Raw genomic sequence first — 17,158 nt, 5'->3', positions numbered from 1 at the left:
ATAGCTCATTGGTTTCTTCCAGTGTAAATACATTTTTTGATTCTGCTTTTGAAAAATATATATCTATACAGCGTGGTAAAGAATGGTCAAACAACCCCCACGACCGACAGATACGGCGTGGTGGGATAAAAACTTCACATCCAAAAGTGTATGACAAAAAAATTGATGTAAAGGGGGATGGCAACGCATCCGAGAGGGACGCCCAACTCGGGGAGATGGAGTAATGAAATCAGATTGTGTCCAGTTGGCTGGGTAGGTTTGTTACCACGCAAGATAGTCGTGGTGGTGAGGGGTTGTATTGATCTTCACCGATGAATTGAAATATACAGGGTGATCCATTTATAATAAGACAGCTCCCCGATTCACGAACGGGAACAGTTCCTGAGCCGCGTTCGTAAATCGGACGGTTCGTAAGTCGAGCACTGTGTTTGTTCACTGCACTGAATTCCCCTCTTCTCAACAGGTGCCTGATGAGTAACTGTTCTGTATTGTGAACGAATGCGTAGTATATCACACAGAGGCATACATGCCAACCCCTTATCAGTGCCTCACTTATTACAGACCTATTTCGGACCTTATTGGTCAGCCCCCGTGCCCTTATACATTTCAAAGTTCATCCTACAAAGTCCCATCACAAGAGAGAAACAAAGAAATAGACACTTTTTTTGCCCGTATTGAAACGGCCTTACGCCGTATGGACCTGAAAACCCAATTTCCATGTAGAGGAAAGAATACGGGTAAACCGTATGGGTTGACAGGAATGCAGAAATGTTAAAATTACATAAGTTAAATGAGATTGCAAGGAGACGGTCGAGACTTTTAAACACAACGTTGTTTTTCTCTCTGCAGCTTATTTTTTTACGTATGCACATATATTATTTGAACGGGAGTTATCCACACATGATGATGGGTCGCTCTGTTGAAATAACCGCAAGACAGGCCGGCGATTGTCCGTGTGGAAGTCACATGACGTGCCCGAGTCCCAGCCCACCTGGGCAATGACGCCCCCGTCACCCAGACCCGCACACACACACAGGTGCGGACACGCACGCACGCTCTTCATCAAGCAGTGAAGTCGTGGGGGGGGGGGGGGGGTAGGAGAAGGTGGGGGGGGGGGGTGTCCGAACCCCCCCCCCCACCAACGCCCCCCCACCCTCTTCAAGACACCCTCAACCACAGCCCCCCACGAAGCAGGTAAAACGCGAGCACAGGTGTATTGAGACAGGTAAGAGAGTCTCGCTCGCCTTACACTCACTCACAGGTGGAAGGGGACGCGGGGTTTGTGTTTGCGTCGCTGGAATTTCAAATCCGTTCAGAATTTGGGGGGGGGGGGGGTGCTGGTTTGGGCAGTTGGATGAGAATGTACAGGGTGATCCGTTTATAGATAACCCACTGCAATCGATCCACTGTTGGATGGAGGTCTCCCGAGCCGTCGTTACCGGGCCATCGTCCCTCTCGCGACGTGCCCTGCCCAAATCAATTTGTCTTCACGGTTTGAACTGTCGTAGCACGAGGATTCGAGCTCAGCTGGTTCGGATGGTTAGTCGGTTTTTTTTTTTGGGGGGGGGGAGGTTATTGGGGTTTGGAGATGGCATAGAGTTACTCCGGCGAAGAAAAAAACAGGGCGATCCATTTACGGATACCCCACTTACATTAGTGAAACAAAGAGACAGCCTAACATTTAAATCCAAAGCCTGTACCTATCTACCGATGCTGTATACGCGTATTACGTCGTGTAACACTCTGTGCGATATGGGGACATCTCTTGACACAATGGCCACTCGCCTCTTGAATATGGTCTGAAATCGGTAAATGGATCGCCCCGTAGCCGGATCTATACCACGAACCCACACCCCCCATATCGTCATACGGATTTAAAGTCTAAAATATAATTTCGTTGAATATTCCCCTCGATTTAAATTCATCCGTGCGCCCGATTAATTATACGTTACCGACTGTCGCGACGTGCCTTTGTTGTTATTGACAACATTACTTTGCACAAAATGCAAAGCCGGTCTTACGAAACACACCGTAATATACAACACACACACACAGGCAACGTGAATGCTGTAAAATCAGGATGTGGAGTAGTTGTTTTTTTTTATTGTAAATACTTATAAAAGAGTGTGCTTTGCATTGTTCACGGTGGTGGCGGTTGTTAAATGCGACATCAAGCATGGCGGCTGTTGCTGCAGTGCAGGGGTTTGACATGAGCCACGCCTGCTACTGTTCTCAACACTCAAGCCAATGCGCAGCCATATTACAACCTGATTACCTGGACGATTGCTATTCGTATAACGATTCGAATACCTTTGTGATTTATAGTTACCACCTTTGATTGTAAACGATACATGGACGAAGGTCGCGCGTGGAAGTGTTGTGCAAGTTCTGTGCTGTAATGCAAACGCATTAATCCTAGATGTTAAGGTACTTCGTCTTCCCAGTGAACATGGAAGGTTTGGTAAACCGTTAGTCCAACGGTAAACAGCCACGTTAACCCAACGTTGTCATGTTTACTGGATTATTGATTGGAGAGGACGTCATACAACATTCGTCATGGCTGATGGCAATGATGTAAAGAGCTAAAATTATAGTAAGCAGTTTGTAAACACATCACATCTGAAATGTGTATTCTCCATGGTAACACTATTGGGTTTCCAGTTAAAGTTATGTTTTCGAGAAAATAGTATCAATTCGAGTTAACAATATTTTTAAATCGAAAGGCCCGATTTATTTATTTACAGTCCTCATTTCAAATGTAAAGATGCATATATTATGTATATTAGGTATACCAGGAAGATCCTTTCTCCATCCCAAAGATTAACAGCTATGATGCAATCTGTAGAAATTGCCCCACTTATAAAGTACTTTACCCTGCCAGATACAGCTCATAGATCGGTGCTCATAGGTGCATATCCTTTAGCCGGTTGGAACATGGACACTCATCGAAATTGAGAGAAATAATCATTCTAACCGTTCGGGTAGCTACAGACTTAGTGCTGCTTGAAAGCGAATAATCAAATAATACATTGTTTAAATGCATGCCTATACAGGGATTACTGTTGGTATGGCTCTTTTAGTACACACAATCGACCATATAAATAACCCAACCGGCAATACATACCCATTGTCAATTATATGCATTAATTAACCCCCCCCCCCACATCACTCAAGAAGTGCTACCCATGTAAGGAACGAAACAGGAGAATTTATCCACAAATCTGTCGCCTGATGAACCTAGTTGTAATTACTGGCGAAACGTCGTACTCAGATGGTAAATGTTGTGGCTTGACTCTCCAACACACCGGTGTGCTGTATTAGTGACGAATTGGCATGTTCTGTTTACGTGACAAACCTTCCTAATTAGCTGTGTCGGGTGGTGACGGGTTTAACGACACATCTTCTATTTATGTGATCTAACCAAAAAAACCTGTATTATGAATGATATCGATCTCGAAAGCCTACGTGTTAAACATACTCATAGCTATTAACCCATACGGTTTATCTTTTATCCTTGTACAGGGAAATTTCGTTTTCAGGTCCATACGGCGTACAGCCAGCTCAATACGGGCATTTTTTTGTGTATTTGTTTGTGTTTCACCCATGTTATGGGACTTTGTAGGATGAACGTTGAGATTTATAAGGGCACGGGGTGACCAATAAGGTCTGAATTTGTATGTGATAAGGTAGGCACTCATATGGGGTTAAAAGGTATGTCACACTGACGTCAAACAGAGATTATTGAGTCCACGCCTTTATGGTAACGTGGTTACACTCCTATTATGGGACAATATGACAAAATCACCCGAAATGCAACACGTCTCTTCAGATCTTGGAAGCTAAGCGGGATGGAGCCTGGATAGTATTTTGTATGGGCAACCACCACCTTGCAAGGCAGGTTGCCATAGCGTAGTGGGGCTATGCGGTGTGCACGAGAGGATTGCAGCCAAATCTCTTTATTTTTTCATCCTTTGATACTGGAAAAAGGTCCCATATTTCAACTGCTCACCCCGAGCTATATATGCTCTGATAGTGCGTTGTCTTTGTACTGTTCGCCTTTTGGCGTTCTCTGGTCTAACACTGGTGAGACTAGGCCCTAAAGAAGGCTGTCTCTGGTGTAGGCCAATCAGTTTCAAAGACAATGCATATATTATCAGAGCATGTTTGTTTGCATGTTCACTACAAATAGTGTGGTTAATTCGAACTTGATTTCTTTGCAAAATGTTTATATTTGGTATTTGAACATCTTAACACCTGTTTTATTTCCAGAAAGGGTAAAACCTATTCATATTTTATCATAAATTTATTGTTATCATGTACTTCTATGCTCCTACATCTATACTCTTTGCCTTCACCAACACGGACTACTAAGTATGGCCAAATAATGTCCACGACCTGCAGTCATCCAGGCCCTCATCCAGCAGTGGATTGATAAAGGGCTATACATGTACGAGAGCTTGTTGAGATGTTTGTCCCATTGCATATATGTTGTTAATTTTGCCTGTGAGAATTATACCTTGCTTTCCCTGTTTTGTTTCCTTTTAGATTTAAAGAGGTGCCAGAAAGTGATGGTGATGACATCGATCCATGAGCTGTCTGAGCTGTCTGGAGCCTCGGAATAAATCGTCTGCTACGCCTCCAGAATTTGCAGCTCCAAACTCAACTCCAAGACCCAAGTCCTCGCCAATTCACGTGTGTGTGTCACATGTTGTTCAACTAACATTGTGATACCAACATTGAGCCAAATAACAATTGTCAGATCTTGGCAGATTTCGAAAGCTAAGCAGATTTGAGCCTGGATAATGCTTAGATGGGCGACCACATGCACAAAAAGGCTGCCATAAGTGGCTGCGTGGTTGTGCTACATGGTGGTCAGCAAAGAGCAGTGTAGCAAACAACATGATTGTACTGTGCTGCTGTTATCCCACGTTTATGTTCGGCGCCTTTAGCACGCAGCACTGACCAGTGTGGTGAAGTATGGTCAAGGCGTAGCCCTCATGACCCGCACAGTGAATTAAGCAAGGGGCCTCTCATGCACATGGGCTGTGCTGCACTGAAGTCCGTTAATACATAGTAAATGTGAAACTAGTGGGCAGTTTGTCCTATTGAATCCCACTGCCATATGTTTAAAGGGCCACAGTTTTTTCAAATTTATCCGCAGGTCGTTCTGAATCCGGCTGGACTTCCCAAACATGGCAATAGAGGGCGCTGACGAGCTATTGTTGGTGAATCCATTGACACTGGCTTAATTATTAACAGACGTTGCAGTTTTTATGTATAAAGTGGCAAAATGCAACTGCAGCTCAAGAGTTGGCGAGAGTGGGTTGGTTTGGGATTATTTAACTACATCTAAAATGGCGAGGGAAACACGAATAATTTACATTTATATGGAAGTTAGATGAGAAGTAAATAATGCGCATGAACATTTCAGTAAGTGACAAAGCGTTCTACTGATTGTGTGCTAATAGACGTGAAGTTGAATATTTGAGCTCCTCGGTGGTGATATTGTAACTACTTCGCCTGGTATACAGGAGGCCATGGGTTCAATCCCGACCCTGATGCCTGTATATTTGGAGTTTGCATGTTCTCCCCGTGGTCGTGTGCATTGTCCTCCGGGTCTGCCGGTTTTCCCCTCCACATTTAGAATCAACATACGTTTAGAATATTTGGCTGCTATAAATTTGGGCTATCACTTGTGGGCAGGTTGCTTCTGAAAAAGAGCTATATCGCTCAGTGCACCTTGTCTGGTAAAGTAAAACATCGTTGAGTTGTAATATTGCTACAGTAGAATGTAGACTGTAGAGACTAGACATTGAGTGCAAGTCACTCCATACTTGGGCTTTTCAAGCCTTCGGCGTTCCACGTTGCCTTAATTTGTACATAAACTGTGTGTGTGTGTCTAAGAGATTGAATGTGGATTTGTACACGTATACGTTTGGCATCGGTGTCTTTGGGTGGCACATTTGCAAAATGCATAACTGCACAGTGTGTCCTCAAAATTACGTGGTAAATCATGTCTCTGACATATAGCAGGGGTTTTTAGGGACAACTAACCATGTCAAAAGAAATATAAAATCGCGCTCACGAAGCTGAAATTGAAGAGTGTGCAGATCAATGTCAAGTCGTTTGCTGCATCTCCACGCTGCGCAGAGATGTCACGTGCCAGGCAGTCCCAATTTGGTTTTGTGCTTAACAGCAGCTACCTTGTCCAGTTCAGAATTGCCTTGTGATATTCAGTGTTGTTTTTTAATCTCTCTTTTTTATTGCTAACTATATTATTAAATAAAAGAGCAATACTGGATATGTGGCATTCCAAGCTCTAAATGGGCTAAATTGGTCTTCATGGAATTACCAGGGTTCTGTTAAGAAAATGTATATACTATGGCACTGCACCACTGCATTAACCTGTAATTTCAAGGACACGTTGTGTATGTGTTTAGGGGTGGGGGGGGGGGAGTTACTGTATTTCTTTTTGAGTTACTGTATTTGTTTTTGGCATCTACATTAATATACAATTTTGGCGAATCGTTTAACACATTTATCAATATTAAGTGAACGTGTTTGTGCGTCCCAGTGTGGGAATTGTGTGTATTGATTTCATATACAGGCTGTCCGTAAAGTCCTATTACCCCAAGGTCACTTTCAGTTTCTGTTGTGTTTGCTTCTGCATGTTATGTTTGTTAAAGGCAAGGTAATGGCAGATATGTGCAGCATGTCACGCGGTAATGTTATAAAGAATTATCCTGTCATGAGAATGATGGTGACAAACTGACCTCTGGACAACAGATAAAGGTGAATTCTGTGATCGTGTGCATTTTGTCTCGGGTGGCTCATAATATATTTTCAACAATCATTGAATATGATCATACCGATATAAACGGTGTGGAGTGGTGCTGCTGTGGTTTCCACACTCGACGAGTTTTAACCTTTGACAAGGTTACCATAATTTGAGAGTGAAATCTGCACCAGTCCTGGCCACCCCTTTCACCATCCCCACACTGACCAGTGTGGTGAAGTATGGCCCAACAACCCCCAGTGACAATTACGATGTGAAGCGGCCTTTGTCTAACAGTGGATTTGTGACACCGTGGACATTGTGAGTCCAGTGTGTACGTTGGTTTGATTGGTTGAAATGAAACATGCTGCAAAATACCTTTGGCAGGTCACATTATCAGACACCTCAGTCACTATTAGTGTGAAGAAGCCCCTTCACCATCCTGGGCTCCATGTTCCCCCCCATGGCCGCGTGGATTTTTCTCCGCGTCCTCCGGTTGTTCCCTCATTTAGAATCAACGTGCATTCCGGGTATTTAGCTGCTATACATTTCCACATGATAAGCCACTTCGTTGAGCTATCATATATGGTCAGCTCGCTTCTGAAAAAGAACTACATAGCTCAATGGCCCTTACGTGGTAAAATAAAAAAACATGAGTTTGTTTCGTTTAGTTTGGGAAAGGGCTGGAAATATTTGCAATGTATGTTTATTCAATCAATATACTAATATGTTTTAGTGAAAAGTTCGTTACCATGTCGTTGATTGTGGAATGCAGGCTTTGTGATATATTTGTGTGAAGTGTACACATTTGATATACATTGCAAGTGCTGGGTATCGAAATGATTAATTTACCTAAGTGTGGTTTTCTCCAATGTTTTCGTTTGTGTTTTAGAGTGTATGTATTAACACGTTACTTTTGTAACCTATCCATGGAGAACTGTTATTGTATAACCATAGCCGTCATCCTAATGCGTGTTAGAATGTGTATTCCACAGTACTGTCGCGTGAAATAAAATATACAGCATTTGAAATGTATAAGAACCTGGCTTGAATTCTTGCTGTAATTAAACTCATCAACCCATTATCCCTAAGATTATAAGCTTTGAAACACAATTATCAGCTGGGATAAGAAACATTACATTGTAAACATCGAAATGCTTAAAGTCAGAAATTCTACTTGCAGTGGGGCTGGACGAGCATTTAGTTTGACCAATGCAGATTTAAACGTTTTTCAATAACAGTGCCACACTGCTGCGAACCTGGCAGACTGAGTTTATATCCCACCCAGGGAAAAATATCCTTTTAGTGATATCTGAAACGGTCTAGACCCCCCTCCCTACCCAATTCTACCCGAACCCTACCCCCTCTCATCCGGCAGTTAACAAAGGGAATTATCACTGGAAGGCATGAGACTTGAAAAAAAACCCATTCCATTCTACTCAGGCTTACGACTGTGTTCAGCAGCTAAATATTGCTGAGGTCTCTAAGCCACGAGAGGGCTTCGGGAAAGAGTTTTGTGCAGTTTTGCTATTCTTTCATTGAAGGAGCGAAGACTACGGCGGTTTTACTATGTGGTTAATAGTTTGGGTTGCATGTATAAAGACAGTACGGGGCGATAGAGGGACAGTCTGGCTCCCTGGAACGATGGTTACTAATTGACGTGCTAATGATGATTGATGGGACAAGCGTTGACAGGGTCACGTGGGGGAAGCACGGGACCCAACGGGAGAAGTCTTGAGGCGAGAGTTACATTGTCTCAAAATAAAGTCGTCTAATTACCCAAGTGTATATAGTCACTCGCGGTCACGCGTTAAGTTGTCAGCGGACTTTATCCGTAATCAATATACATGAAGAAAGACGGTGTCTCTGAGAGCTACATTACACATGGACACAATTTTACATTAACAACTATATTGAGCCAAGAATGTCTGTGTGTCCTGCGTGTGACGTCACTCCACGTCGACCAGCCACCCTCATTAATAATCATGAACAGGTTACATCCTCCACATGGACCCCCCCCCCCTCATTAATAATCATGAGCGGGTGACGTCACTCCGGAGAACCCCCCCTCATTAATAATAATTAGCAGGTGACGTCACTCCACATGGGGGGGGGGGCGAGGCGCCTCCTCCCCCCTCCTCGGCGTCAACTTACAACCCTCGCTACAAAGGCAGAACCCTTGCGTCACGTGACCTCCGTGACGCTGTTGAGACATCAAAGTAAAAAGGACGTCATGATGAACAAGGGATTATAACCTTAAAATGAAATAGTCTGCGTCACCGCGGCCTTACAAATTGCACACGAATGGATGCAATGAATATCACGTCGCGGTCCGCTTTTTGCTTACAAGTTTCAGATTTACTGCAATACGTGCCCAGCAGTGGAGAGCTCACAGCTGGCGTTTGTATACGCGTATACCAGAGATCCCCCCGTATAGCATGTAGTGAAACACAATCCTCATGAAGATATTGCCGCGTGTCTAAAGGAATTGAGAGGCTATATGATAAAAGAAATGCAGCACCACAACGGCGAATTGCAGGGATGAGACTCCCCGACTCGTGGTGCTGAATATGGACAGAGACCCTCCACAGCAGCTCGTGGGTGTGACGTGGAGTGTGATCGACGGACAGCCGAGAGGCTATCAGTTCGGGCAATGAATGGAGTTGAACAGAATAATAAGTAATATTTTAAAAACTTTTTTTTTAAACACGCTTTAATGAAATGTACCGTACGGGTAATGGAAGAACTCCACGACTCCATGAAGTGCCCCCGAAGCTTGCCACAACGTAAGGGGACCGTGGTCAATTACAGCCAACGTCAGTTGAGCGTGGACAATTAGATCCAAGCCGAAACATACAAAAATGTTATTTTTTATTTTTAATGATAGAATATAGTATTGTCATCAGTATGACATACGTATACCAAGTTTGCAGTCGATACAACATTGTGAAGTGGGTTAAAATTGAGTTACAATATTTTTTGAGGATACGGCAGTTGGAGTTCAGTTAAGCCTGTTGAGGAGAGGGAGTGGCTGAGTTGTGAGAGCTCTATTTTAATTTTGTTTTATTCCTTTTGGCGTCCTCTGGTCCACCACCGTTTGAGACTAGGCTCAAAAGAAAGCTGTCTCTGGTGTGGCCCAATCAGTTTCAAAGACAATGCATATATTATCAGAGTATGTTTTTTTTGTTTTCGTTCTGACCACAAGTATTGTGGTTAATACAGACATGATTCCTTGTAAAAGGTTTCAGTTTGGGGTTTTAGCATCTTATCACCTGTTTTGTTTCCAGAAAAAAAGGGAAAACCTATTCTCACGTTACCGATTGTTCCAATTGTGAAGCAGTACATTTTATGACATTGTGTTCCACCCATTTGGGTTCTAACATACACGATTATCAAGACTTCTCTTATGGTTTATATAGTCAAATTTAGGTGACGTTACATAGCCTTAAACAAACTGTTGGGGCAGGTGCTGTTCGAGAGGCCGGAACGGTGGACGAGGGGGTGGGTGGTCAGCACCACGACCGCCTTTGTCTCCCCAGTAGCGATGCTCACACTGCACCAGGTACTCATTTGAGCCTGAGTAGATCTAGGGGGGGGGGGGGCCAAAGCCAGTTCATAAAACCGTCACTGGTGTTAGCCGTGAGCTGGAATGAGAGTCTTGTTACTGGGATCGCGAGCGTGGTGCGCTAAGCGCTGTGCCACCGCTGCCCACGTGTACACCATAAACGGGAGAAGAGACAACACAGCTTGCTCTCGACACGGTGGAGTGGAACCGTCTCGTCTAGCCATCGTCCTGAGTGAAGATCCCTGGATTTGATCTTCCACGCAATTCATGGTTCAACCGAAACCACATGCGCACAATTCGTGACAGATGCGGATGCCAGATGGAAAATAAAGAACTCTCCAGTATCCCATCCACAAATACGAAGAAGACATAATCGCGATACACACCGTTGCTCCTGACGCGGTTATCTTGTTTGACCACCTGAATGCGAAATTGTAATTGTTGCTCTGCTATAATGATAAGCCACTTTATTGAGCTATCATTTGTGGTCAGATCGCTTCTGAAAAAAAGCCACACAGTAGCTCAGTGGGACTTACCTGGAAAAATGAAAAATAGTTTAGTTTTATTTGTATATTTTGTTTAAGTTATTTGTTTACCTTTCCTATACGTTGCACTCCAATCGTTGTTTTTGTACTGCTTGTTGTTGTAACGTTTTGACCCGCCCCTACTGGACATTTGTGGAAAAAAAAGCTTTTCAGCTCATCGGATTTCTCTCCGGTATAAATACTGATTCTGATGGATCAGTCGTACAAAGGAAGATGATCAATCAGCCTGAGCCCCATTTGATTGGCCACGTGCCACGGAATTTAGCTTTCTTTCCCGCACAATCACGTGACCGCCGACAAACACACGCGCGCCGATCACGTGGCCCTATTAAAGCCCCGGATCACGTGATCGCCCCCCCCTCCTCCCGCTCTTCTCCCCCGGGCGCGCACTACTTATTTTACCTCGCGCGGTCACGTGATCGCGAACAGCTTTCCCCCAACCCCCCACGCTAATCCGCGATTGGCCCTCGCGGATCACGTGGTACGCGACCGTGCACTATTTTCTCTTTTTTTTGTGTGTGTCGCCGGCCATAAAGTATCCATGCGCCGACGTTTCGACTTAAGTGCGGACGGTGACGGCGTTGCGGCGTTGTCCGGCTCGATTTCCGCTTTCGGCTTCCCATAGGCAAGGGGGGAGAGGCCCAGTGGCAGGGAGAGGCTTTACGTTAAAGAGATACAATAAATAGATCACAGTGTGACAGATGCGCATATGTCGTAGAGGCGGTTACGTACGTGCGTTGAACTTCGTTCGCACACCCCACGTCGCACAGCCGATGCTAATAGGAGGTTATCGATGGCGCGATAGGTGGCACCGGCGTATTGCGGTGATGTGGTGAGAGACGCGTGTGCAAGAGATTCAATAAAAATGCGTGGATAGAGTTGGACACAGGGCAGCCTCGTGTCGTTCCGGCGTGTGGGATGTCTATTGTGACATGTAGAGTCATGGGGACACTGGGTTAAGAGATTTGTTGCAGCTGCTATTGGGGACACTGGTGCAGACAGAGGATAGGGCTTGTGTAAAGTTATGTATGGATAGGGTTATGCACATAAGGGAAACGGGGTGCTGTGATATAGGGATTGCTGTAGAGATGCGGGCTTAAAATATTGTTATAGAATTATGTAGATGCGTTAGACATAGGGCTGGGGGTATATCTGTTACCGTAGGAAAGTTTGTAAGGAAATACATCACTGTCAGGCACCAATGTGTACAGTAAGAGATACTGCTAAAGATGTATTGCACCTATAAGAGACACTAGTGCTCGTGAATAGATACGGAGAGCTTGCATAGAGATACCATTTGGCGATAGATAGTTGAGAGGGTCGATAGTTTTGGTGGAGACCGGTACAGATATATTTGGTGTAGTTATTGAATTATTACAGACGAATATAGTTGTGGTTATGGTTATCGGGAGAGGGGCTGACGCATATTTCGAGATGCTGTACTCGTGAAGAAAAACTGGGGACACACCAATGTATACAATTCCTTTTATTACTGCACCGTTACAATCTGTGGTGGAGTCGCAGAGATATTTTATGGGCTGCAGTTAGCGAGACACTCCGAGCTACTTGCCAATTATAGGTTAGATGGTGTAATGTTAAGCAGACGTCCTGTCTTCGATTCGGCCTGTACACACACATAACGGCTCTTCCTCGATAGCACATCTTTCTCCTAAAGTCCTTTGTATAAAAAAAATATAAACACATTCAGGACGAGCCCTATCTCGCTTTCCCGAAGGCGCATACAGAGGGGGGTGGGGGGTGGTGAGAAGCTGTGCAGTAATTATCGAGTTGGGTGCAGTAATAATAGTGGCGATTCGTGTAGCCGGGCATTAGTTTTCAAGACCACCTTGTTCAGTGTGTCGAGTCGAGACCCGAGGGACGACCGCCTGGATTCCCTGCCGCCTTGTTGGATCGGTGAGAATTCTGGCGTGTGAGGAGATGTGTGGTCTGGCGTGCGTGCGTGTAGGTCGACTCGGCCTCAAATGAGTACCTGGTATGGGGTGGTGGGTAAACATCACCACTGGGAGGGGGAGAGACAAATGCCACCAGGCGTGATGTTGGCCATCCACCCACTCGTCTGCCGTGCCGGCATTCATAGGTGCTCGTTACACAGCACTTGCCCCCCTCCCTGTCAACGTCTACACGGGTTATCTTTGTCTTTGTGGGTTCTGGGGAGCAGTGGCGCAATAGTTAGGACACTGCGCGACCGACCCCGTCGACCCGAGTTCGATTCGCGCGCACAACCAGTAACCGTAACCGAATACGGATCTGACCCGGTTCTGGGTCATCCCTGGGTAGACTCACGATTTAATGAGTAACCTGGTGCGTCGCGTGTGTAAATATCAGTAATTGGGGAGACAAAGGCGGCCGGGCGTGGTGTTGACCACATGTCCAGCGCTTCGCGTGGTGCCGGACGTCAGGCGCTCGCTAACAGCACTGGGGGGGGGGGGGGGGCGATCGATTTAGTAGCTACGCAGAAATCTGTCAAAACTAGACCCCCACCACCTGCGTAAGTACGCTTGACGCACCCCCCGAATCATTTAGAATGATCGATATTTAATCCACGCAGAAACGATCAAGGATTAATCATATTAACGTGTTTAAGCAAACAGTCCACCGCCGGCTGCATTAAATAATTAAGTTGCGTAACTTGGCCACTTATTTTGCTGAGCTGCGTGATAGCTAACAGTCAGGGGTACGGTGACATATGAGTGACACCTCTCTCACAGTCCCACTTCTCCCGCTTGTACTTGTTGTCTGACAGCTGTAGACACTGAACTGTGGCTCATTTGAAGGCCAATGTAAACAAATTATTATCGAGGCTTCACCCCCCCCCCCGTTTCCTATGCGTACGAACATTGTCAGTAGACCCCCCCCCCCATACGCAAGCGTACGCATTTGGGTTAACCCCGCCTCCCCCCTCCAAGCGTACGTACTAAATGGATGGCCCCTTACCCCAATAGTCTGTTAAAGTCTATGGAGGAGGGAGATATTTGTCTTTTGTGTGTGGGTTTCTTGTTGTTGGATGTGTGGACCAGTGCGATCCATCGGTGTTATTTTTGTGAACAAAATTGGTGTTGAATGTATTGGACGACAAAGTGTTAATTTTATTTTAGTGAACCCTGACTAATGCTAGAGGGGGGCTATCGTCAACCGTGACGCATACTCTTTGGTTCTATTGGGTAAAGTCACGTAGGTGAAAATAAAATAACAAAAAAATCACGACGTTTCGGCCACAACACAAGCGGCCTTCATCAGGTGAAGGGACAAGACTGTCTGGAGGACAGCGCTGGAGTGGGGGAGAAGCCACGCTTAGATCACGACCTTTAAGCTGTGTGGGAAGACTCATTAGAGTGTTCCTCTCCACGGAAATCTTTAGTAAAAGGCGAAAGATTTATTCGCTGAAGAGAAACCAGAATAAAGTTTAGTTCCATCATTCGTAGGTACTTATCGGAGCACTCCTCCATTTATCCTATGGGACCTGTTCTTTGCGACTAATAGCAAAATTAAAACGTCCTTTGATACAACTTAAAATCAGTGATTATTTAATTTCCATTCATGTTTTTACACGAGGGTTATTAAAGGAAAGGTAATGTTATTCTGCACATAGTTTACTTCACATTGTGTTCATTGTACATAATTACAGTTTTGGACCAATGGCGGACCCGTAAACATGGCCCAATAACTTGGCCAGCATCCGTTAGCTTTTTAAAATACTGTATATTTTAATAAATACATTTTAATAAATATACTGTATTGTCATTTATTATAGGTATTATACATACCAACTGTCATCTATTATCTACATATGGTGCTGCATGTCCATAGGTACACATACACACGCTTGATGCAGACACACACAACTTTCAGGGTGCGTACAGCAGTAAATGACTTAAATAATATAGCAATACTGCGCAAAGAACGCCTTAGACCTGCAAGCAATTTGTATTTCACTTTACCCGTGGAGGGTTGGGGGTGTGACATTAGCAGACACACTCCGTTACTCTTCCGCATACGGGTCACATGACAGATGTGACGTCACAGCTCACTTGCCGTGCAAAATATATGCATTATTGCGCCCCACCCCCCAAAAAAATATAAAAACAAGTCAGTTTTTATAATTTTTGCATGGTGTACAGTCTGAAAAGTACCCACATGGCAAATTTAAAGTTTGTTGCATGTCGGGAAGTACAGTTCGCTAAACATTTTGAACAGACACACATTTTTCGTAACTCTGCTCTGGCAGGGTTTCCTTTAAAATAAAAAAAGATGGAGGTTGCTTGGTACGGGTGCTTCACGTCATGAAAAGAGACGGGGGGACACACTTTGTGTTCATGGTGACAAAGTTACACAGCTATTTATTATCTGACTAGCCTATAGCTCGTCCAAGGACGGGTGTATTGCAGTTAAGGGTCCATCCCCTTTCCCCTCCCTGGACGCACGCGTACTTTTTACCCCCACCTGCGTACGTACGCTTGACGCACCCCCCCCCGAATACCTACTATAATTACCCTTTAGTGTCTGTCCTTAACTCTTGTAATGTCACTCCACATCGACCAGCCCCCCTCATTACTTTTCACGAGCAGGTGACGTCCTCCAAATGGACACCCTCCCCCCATTCCTAATTATTAGCGGCTGAAGTCACAAATGGGGGGCCAAGGGGCCTCCTCCCCTATCCTAGGCGTCAACTTACACCCCTCACTACATAGGCAGAACCCTTATGTCACGCGATTTCCGTAACGCTATTGAGACATCAGAGTAAAAAGGACGTCATGATGAACAAGGGATTATAACCTTAAAATGAAATAGGTCTGTGTCACCGCTCCCTTACAAATTGCACACGCATTAATGCAATAAATATCACGTCGCGGTCTGCTTTTCGCTTGCAAGTTTCAGATTTATTGCAATACACCCGTCCTTGGACGGTCAAAAGGCTAGTGTTTAAATAAAACATGCAGCGCCATATGTAGATAATAGATGACAGTTGGTATGCATAATACATATAATACATGACAATACAGTATATTTCTTAAAATATGTTTGTTAAAATACAGTATTTTAAAAAGCTAACGGATGCTGGCCACGTTATTGGGCATGTTTTACGGGTCCGCCATTGGTCCAATACTGTAATTATGCCGCCATTGGTCCAATACTGTAATTATGTACAATGAACACAATGTGAAGTAAACTATGTGCAGAATAACATTACCTTTACTTTAATAACCCTCGTGTAAAAACATGAATGGAAATTAAATAATCACTGATTTTAAGTTGTATCAAAGGACGTTTTAATTTGACTAAAGTTGCGAAGAATAGGTCCCATAGGATAAATGTAGGAGTGTTCTGATACGTACCTACTAATGATGGAACTAAACTTTACTCTGGTTTCTCTTCAGAGCGAATAAATCTTTCGCCTTTTACTAAAGATTTCCGTGGAGAGGAACACTCTAATGAGTCTTAAACTATTTTTCGTAACCCTGCTCTGGCAGGGTTTCCTTGAAAGTAACAAAAAGATTGAGGTTGCTGGGTACGGGTGCTTCACGTCATGAAAAGAGAGGGGGGGGGGGACACACTTTGTGTTCATTGTGACAAAGTTGCGCAGCTATTTATTATCTGACTAGCCTATAGCCCGTCCAAGGATGGGTGTATTGCAGTTTAGGGTCCATCCCCTTTCCCCCTCCCTGTATGCACGCGTACTTTTACCCCACCCCCCCACCTGCGTACGTACGCTTGATGCACCCCCACCCCCCGAATACCTACTATAATCACCCATTAATGTCTGTCCTTAACTCTCGTAACATCACTCCACATCGAGCAGCCCCCCCTCATTAATATTCAAGAGCAGGTGACGTCCTCCAAATCGACACCCCCTCCCTCCATTCCTAATTATTAGCGGCTGAAGTCACTGCACATGGGGGGCCAATGGGCCTCCTCCCCTATCCTAGGCGTCAACTTACATCCCTCACTACATAGGCAGAACTCATGTCACGAGATTTCCGTAACGCTATTGAGACATCAGAGTAAAAAGGACGTCATGATGAACAAGGGATTATAACCTTAACATGAAATAGGTCTGTGTCACCGCGCATTAAAAAAAAATTGCACACGCATTAATGCAATAAATATCACGTCGCGGTCTGCTTTTCGCTTGCAAGTTTCAGATTTATTGCAATTCACCCGTCCTTGGACGGGCAAAAGGCTAGTGTTTAAATAAAACATGCAGCGCCATATGTAGATAATAGATGAGAGTTGGTATGCATAATACATATAATA

The 17,158-nt window shown here is 44.6% G+C and overlaps 1 long non-coding RNA gene and 2 other non-coding genes across 4 annotated transcripts; 2 read left to right on the top strand and 1 right to left on the bottom strand.

Moving 5' to 3' along the window:
- The first annotated feature begins 868 nt into the window (after positions 1 to 868).
- On the top strand, positions 869 to 7,806 carry LOC116951204 (uncharacterized). Of its 2 annotated transcripts, none has more exons than XR_004404142.2 (2): positions 869 to 1,194; positions 4,546 to 7,806. It is a non-coding gene; the product is annotated as an uncharacterized LOC116951204 (long non-coding RNA). The 2 variants fall into 2 exon arrangements; XR_004404143.2 differs by having other exon boundaries at positions 869 to 1,225.
- A 6,383-nt stretch (positions 7,807 to 14,189) lies between these two features.
- On the bottom strand, positions 14,190 to 14,306 carry LOC116951340 (U5 spliceosomal RNA). Its single transcript, XR_004404189.1, has one exon. It is a non-coding gene; the product is annotated as a U5 spliceosomal RNA (small nuclear RNA).
- Positions 14,307 to 16,261: 1,955 nt separating this feature from the next.
- LOC116951323 (U5 spliceosomal RNA) lies at positions 16,262 to 16,377 on the top strand. The gene has a single exon (XR_004404172.1). It is a non-coding gene; the product is annotated as a U5 spliceosomal RNA (small nuclear RNA).
- The last annotated feature ends 781 nt before the right edge of the window (positions 16,378 to 17,158 follow it).

The sequence above is a fragment of the Petromyzon marinus genome, chromosome 42 (genome assembly GCF_048934315.1).
Source record: "Petromyzon marinus isolate PM22_M1 ecotype Great Lakes invasive population chromosome 42, UKy_Petmar_22M1.pri1.0, whole genome shotgun sequence".
Taxonomy (NCBI): Eukaryota; Metazoa; Chordata; class Hyperoartia; order Petromyzontiformes; family Petromyzontidae; genus Petromyzon; species Petromyzon marinus.
The sequence above is the reverse complement of the archived record's forward strand: the minus strand, read 5'-3'. Positions and strand labels throughout refer to the sequence as shown.